Source organism: Phalaenopsis equestris, unplaced genomic scaffold (genome assembly GCF_001263595.1).
Source record: "Phalaenopsis equestris unplaced genomic scaffold, ASM126359v1 Scaffold000800, whole genome shotgun sequence".
In the NCBI taxonomy this organism is placed as follows: Eukaryota; Viridiplantae; Streptophyta; class Magnoliopsida; order Asparagales; family Orchidaceae; genus Phalaenopsis; species Phalaenopsis equestris.
Window position 1 is genome coordinate 731,657 of NW_018165240.1, and position 6,849 is coordinate 738,505.

Genomic DNA, 6,849 nt, shown 5'->3' on the forward strand with positions numbered 1-6,849 from the left:
TATCAACGTAAATCTAAACCAACATGCATGTATAAGATTAATAAATTATGGCAAGGCCTCCTCTTATCCTCCTCCTCGTGGTCTCTTATGGTAAGTTAAAAAGCTAATTTTCATTAATTAAAATAAAAATTTAAAGAAAAAGATGAATCCATTACTAGCACAGAGGAAGAGAGAGAGAGAGAGAGAGAGAGAGAGAGAGAGAGAGAGAGAGAGAGAGAGAGAGAGAGAGAGAGAAAGAGACTTGGGTATGTTTGGCGCAGCTGCAGCTGCGCTGCCCCAAGAAAGTAAAAGAAGTTACTGTAAGACAGTTGTTGTGGAGAAACTGACTGTCTGTTTGTTGCAGCTGTGTGAAAACAGCTGTTTCTAAAAAGAAAGACAATTTTGTCCTGTTTAGTGAAATATAAAAATACATAGGACTTGAGTGGTACGCATCTAAATGCACCCCCACCCTCATCCATAAAAAAAAAAGGAATATTTACATATCTAACATTTCATCTGAAGTATTTACATATATAGCATCAAAACTTCTATATATACATACATACAAACATACATACATAACATTCATTGTATGAAGGCTTTCTAAAGATGACTAAACCGACTTTATTTACAGAATCCTTTGGTTTGCTCACCATTTCCCAAACACATCATCTTTGTCAACTCGATCATATCTGATAAAAGTTTCCAAAAAGAAAGAAGGCTTACACATCTTCTTGTCATAATGCCTAACTCTAAGCCCATTGTTTCACAGTGCAAATAATAGTTGATGAATACTTCCTATCAAGAGGTTAATCCCTATTTGGAGTGATGGAACAAATCAAAATTGTGAGATGATCGAGTACAAAGATCATACAAGGAAATGTTAACTGAAAAGTTTATATGAGTAAAAGTTACCTAAGCACAAGGAAAATGCAGAAATATGCCCCCAAATTAACCCAATCTTAATCGGAATAAATGTTATTCCTTATGTTAAAGAGACTATACGGGTCAGGTTAGGATTGAAATTTTTGACTCATATTATATTTAGGTTGGGTACGGGTCAGATTTATTCAGGCCATGTCAATTTTGGGTTGAAGAGATATTTGATCTTTTGACGTGAATTGACACCCCTAAAGCCTAAGTAAAGCCTCAACGACTCTACAAGCTAAAATGAAAATTTTATTTGCAACAAGAAAGCAAATACGTATTAAAAATTACAACATTCCATCATACAAAAAACCTTCTAAAAATACCAAAAACAAAAATAATGGTTCCCAAATTACAAAAACTTGTAAAAAAAAAAAAAACAAAAGGCATTCATTGAAGTCTATGAGGTTTTTACAGAGCTGCAGATTTCCCCCTCCAAAAGCTTTTCTGGCAATCAGAACCCTTTCATTCCCTCGGGAGAGGAGAAATTATTGTGTACGAACACCGCATGCATCTCTCCATGCGGTGTCTGATCCTGACCGTAGATCACCGTACCGTAGATCACGGCGATCTACGGTCAGGATTATTTCCGTTTTTTTTTAAAAAAAAATTTAGGTGGAGCTCACCGAAATACATCGGGACCGTATATCAGGTGATTTACGATCTGAATCAGACACTCCCATCCCTATGGAATAATTTTTCTCTAGAGAGAGGATCAATTGTTCGAACTCAAAGGACCAATAAACCTGAGATATCTCTGGATGTACTTTACACTAAGAGATGGTCGAGAACGACTCGGAGAAGGTCTGGTTCGATCCACTCTTCTCTCCATCTCTCCATGGTTTCTCCCATGGACACTCGCTACGTATCCCTGTGATGATAGGTGACCGATCCTAGCAGCAGAAGACGAGCGGAGAAGGGGCATACACGTAAATGTAAAAAAAGGGAAAGCTCGACCACCGCAAGGATCCGGCGGCCCGCGTTCTGCTGCTCGTTGGGGCCGCCGCGATCAAATTGTCTCCCCAAACGAGCGCTCTGTTTGAATATCACGTTAGTGGCAACGTTTTGGTGCCGCTCTGAAAAGCAATCGCGTATTTCCTTAATAGTGGCGAAGCGGGATCCTGGCCGCGTCCCGCGCCTGCTTATCACGTTTAAGGTAAGAATTCTGGAGGTGCCCTTCTCTGCTCTCCCTCGCCCTCGCCCTCGCCCTCGCCCTTCCGATCTCTCCTCTGCTCCTTCATTGTCTCGGAGATCGGCACATATGAGGTATTTGACCTCACACTCTCGCCCTACCCGATCTTCCTTCTCCTCGTCTCTCGCCTCATATGAGTATGTATTCAACCCTCACATTGCTCTTCATTTTTCTGCTTGGGAATGTTGGAATTACCCTCACATATGAGGTATAACTACTACTAAGCAATTACCCTTGTTATATTTTTGTGTGAGTTTGGATCCAACTGATGTCATTCGAGAATTATAAAAAAACAGATGCTATTTATGTGGAATTTACATACATACCACTTCAATTTTTGATGATCTTGTTCAGATTACTCATCCCACAAACAATAATGAATTACTCCAACTGCTTTTAGAAAGAGAGTTCAGGAGGAAATAAGAGTATGCTCATACTAACAGCTTCAAATGGCTATAGTGATCCAGAATAACAAGCTACTGGAAATATTTATCAAAATTGTTCATTTTTTATTGCATGAATGAGAATTCTATTTTCAGAGATGGCTAATTTGATTTACGGGATAAGAACAATGGGGGCTAGTAATACGGCTGAATTTTAGGTTCAGTGCCATACTAGATCTGGTGAGTTTTAAAGCATGAAATTTAATAGCTTTGCAATAATGCTTAAAATCATGAGAAGTGCTCAAATTATTTATAAACAGTTATTCATTCACTTGTGTGTTTATAAATGCACATGTATTTGAGAATGTGTTTACTTGTGTCTGAAAAAGAAGGGTTCAGCGGGGCATGGTGTTTCAACAATGCAATGTTGAGGGGAGACAAGTGTTGGTTGCCTTGCTCTTTTATTGCATGGAAATTAGTTTTATTGGATAAGTAATATGGTAAACTTTTGTAAGCTTATCCATGTTGGTTGCCTTGCTCGTTTGTTGCATGGAAATTAGTTTTATTGGATTTGAGTGAATAGAGAAATTGAAGTTATTATCTTTTGAGTTGCTAATTTGCATATATTAGTTTTCTCATTTAATATTTGTACAGCCAAATAATGGAAAAAATATTATTGCTTTTGATAATTGAATCTTACTGTAAATCCCACTCAGATGGCAAGAGCTGTTTGCAGTCTTTCATTTGCGGTTCATAATCTATAATAAGGTGTTTTGGGGATCTTGCTCTGATGATTTCTTGTCTGGCTATTTGCTTAATCTTTCTAAGCTATCTGCGTAATCTTTCTAATCTGCGTCACATGGAATTGTCCCCAATTGGGGATTTGGCTATGATGGAATTGTGAAAAGAGTATGAGTTTAATGTTAAGAATGAAAATGGTTATAGAATTGGGGAGCTGGAACATATGAGCGAGTTTCGCAAATTTTAAATTTTAAATTACTATAAATCTCCCCAATTGATGGATGCTTCATGGATTCACTCCTTAGTAGCAACTGGTTCTGATATCTTTTTTGATGTCTTGTTTTGCTTTCTTCTCACTGGAATATCACTTGAGCAACTCTGTTTTCGGCTGATGCAATGTGATGCCCAATTTATTACTCATAAACATAGTTTTTGTTCATTTGGGGCAATGATAAAAAGCAGATGCAACGGTTTTGATGGCAAACGTTGAGAATCCAAGGTAAAGTTAAGGGTGTTGTGAATCACGACTGATGCAATTTGGGAATCACGACTGATGCAATGTGATGCTCTATTTTGATTTGAGAAATTTTCAATCGAAGTTATTATTTTCCTATGATATTTGAAGTGCGTTAAAGTTGAGCTTGGGCAAAAAGAGGAGATGCTATATGTTGATGGTGTTTTTGGTCATTCTTACGTTAGTACAAGCTTTGCTCCTCATATTGTCTTTTCAATGAGAAGTAATTAGAAACCTAAGTTACATGTGAAGGACGGGGAAGCATCAAAATGCCCCTTATAATCCGTTTTATGGTATGATTTTGAAATGCTTAGGAGGGAGAGGAAACATAAATTTAGTAAAACTTTTATGTTTAATCTCATATGTATGATTTTCTTACATTGCTCAGTAGTTATGTATATCATGACACTTTACTTAAAACAGGGTTTCTTGAGCATGTTTCATGTTGTAATATAAGGTGTCTTGACTATTTTGGAAGTCATCAAATGGCATAATCGAGGAGAATCACAAAAGGCTTCTTAGTTCTGATATATACCGTTTATATGCTACTCATTGTATAAACTAGAATATTGTTGCAAAAGCTTTGAAATTAATTTTTCAATGTTGTCGGTGCTCGAAATATCATCATGCTAAGTAGATATACCTTCAAGCTGCGTCTGTTTAGCAGACATGCCTTCAAGCTCCAATTTCATTTCACTGCTTGGCTTGCTTATAGATATATGCATACATGAGACTTTCTTATGCATATACGAGAGTTTCTGAATAAATAAGGCAATTAGGCAAATTTATCTTAACTTCAGTCATTTAAGCAATTTGATTTTTAGCCTTATTTGTTTTTATTATAGAATGGTTTAACATGATATTATATGTTAAGTTACTCTGTTTAACCATAAATTCTTCATATAGTTCTAACATGGCTAAGACAAATGAAAGTGATCCGTCAGCTATGTGAGATAAGGAAGTTACAAATGTTTTTTGCAATCTCTGTATTACAAAATTTGAAATCGAAAAAAGGCCAACTACTTATTTCAACCAGGAAAGTTGGAAAAATATTGCGAAAATGTTCAAAGAATTGACGGGAAGGGATTATGATAGGCTCAAATTCAAAAATAAATGGAATCAATTGAAGAAGAAGTGGAAAATTTAGACGGAGCTCAAACGTGGATCCACCGGGATGGGTTGGGATCCCGTTAAGCGAACAATCAATGCTCCAAATGAATGATGGGTTTAAAGATTGAAGGTAATAAATACACTCTCATTTTGTTTATTCTCATATTTTTTTTTGTTATTTACTAAACCGCTCTCCTTCCATTTATTGATACAGGTCATGCCAACAACCAAAAAATATAAGCAGTGTGAAATTGAGCCGGATTTCAAAGAAAGACTGGATATCATGTTTAAGGGTGTTGTCGCGACAGGAAAACATGCTTTCAACCCAAGCGAGTTGTGTTTTTTAGGAATACCAGATGACCTGCCATAAGAACATGTTATAGAAGATGAAGAAGGCCTAGTGTTAACCAAAAGAAGATGGAGGAGTCCAGTTCCCTTTCCAAGGGGCCCAGGCTTGACAGGAAGAAAAAAGAAAATGACATTTTTGTGAAAAGCTCATTCGATCTATTGATTGATGCTTTTTCATCTCCACCCATTGACAACATCAGCTTAGATTGCGTTGTCATTTTGGATGCTATTCCAGATGTAGTTTTCGATATGCGCTTTCATGCAAAATGTGTTAGAAAACTTGAAGACCTTACTCGTGGGCAAATATTTATGGTGCTGCGGCCTGTGTTGCACATTGAATATTTGTGTGTTTTAGTAGAAGAATGAGTTTGTTCTTCATTATGCTGTCACTAGATTTTTCTCTTATGTAATTTTATCTAAGCACTTTTATGAAATTTCTTTTCTGATGCTTTATAGTCCTCGATGTTATTTCTATTAAATTCGTACGTCATTGCTTGTCCTAATACATTTCTCCTTCCAAGATGGATTTATAGCAAGAACGTCATAAAATAATGACATGGGCTACAATTATTGTGTTATTATTGTTGGAATATTATCGCACCAACACTAGACAGATACCACACATGACATCCTTCTATGTTGGGGACAAATGGGTTGGTGAAATGCTTGTTGGAAATTCAATAAGGTTTAGCAATACTTTTTGAAAGATTGCACTCACTTTTATGGATCTCCTTCACGAGTTATGTCTTAACTACAACCTCCAAGGTTCTTCTAGAATGACAACTAGAGAGGTGTTGGCTATAACATTATACATTTTTTCATAGAACAAATCAATTAGAAGTGCTATGGAGCTTTTCATAGAACAAATCAATTAGAAGTGCTATGGAGCAGTTTCAACATTTCTCATAAACAATTAGCCAATACTTCTCCAAAGGTATACATGCACTTGTGAGCTTAGCGTCACAAATTATTAAACTGGAGGATCCATCGTTCGTAACTATTCCTAAATAAATTACAAATGATCCCCGTTACATGTCATATTTCAAGGTAACTTTTATTAGTGTGTTACGTTAGCTTCAGTGTGTTTCTAACAATGGAAAACAAAACTGCATTGGGGCAATTGACGATACACATGTAGATGCCAGACTGCCAAGCCACGAAAAAGTGACGTACATTGGTTGGAGTGGTTCAACTACCAAAAATGTCATGACAATATGTGACTTCAACATGTGCTTTACATTATGGGAATGGAGTGCACATGATAATCGTTTTTTTTTCCTATGCAATGAGGAATATAACACAGTGTATCCCACATCCACCTCTAAGTGCATTTAGCTATTTGAACATATAACTTATATGTATTATTTGTCATTAATATTGTCTTCCATAATAGAGAAATATTATCTGGTTAATGTCGGCTATCCGATGCAGAGGGGCTACTTGAAGCCCTATTCAGACACCAAATACCATATTCCTAATTTTGAGAGAGTAAGTGACACGATCCGTTTCAGAAAAGAAATGTTTAACAAACGTTATTCCTCCTTACACAGAGTAATTGAAAGAACATTTGGGGTGTGGAAGAAGAAATGTGTCATTCTAAGTGATATGTAGTCGTATCCATTTCCCAAACAGATGCATATTGTGGTGACAACTAC

The 6,849-nt window shown here is 36.5% G+C and overlaps 1 long non-coding RNA gene across 1 annotated transcript; it reads left to right on the top strand.

The window, feature by feature from the left end:
- The first annotated feature begins 1,695 nt into the window (after positions 1-1,695).
- LOC110031327 lies at positions 1,696-6,015 on the top strand. Its single transcript, XR_002294731.1, has 3 exons — positions 1,696-2,172; positions 4,643-4,976; positions 5,061-6,015. It is a non-coding gene; the product is annotated as an uncharacterized LOC110031327 (long non-coding RNA).
- The last annotated feature ends 834 nt before the right edge of the window (positions 6,016-6,849 follow it).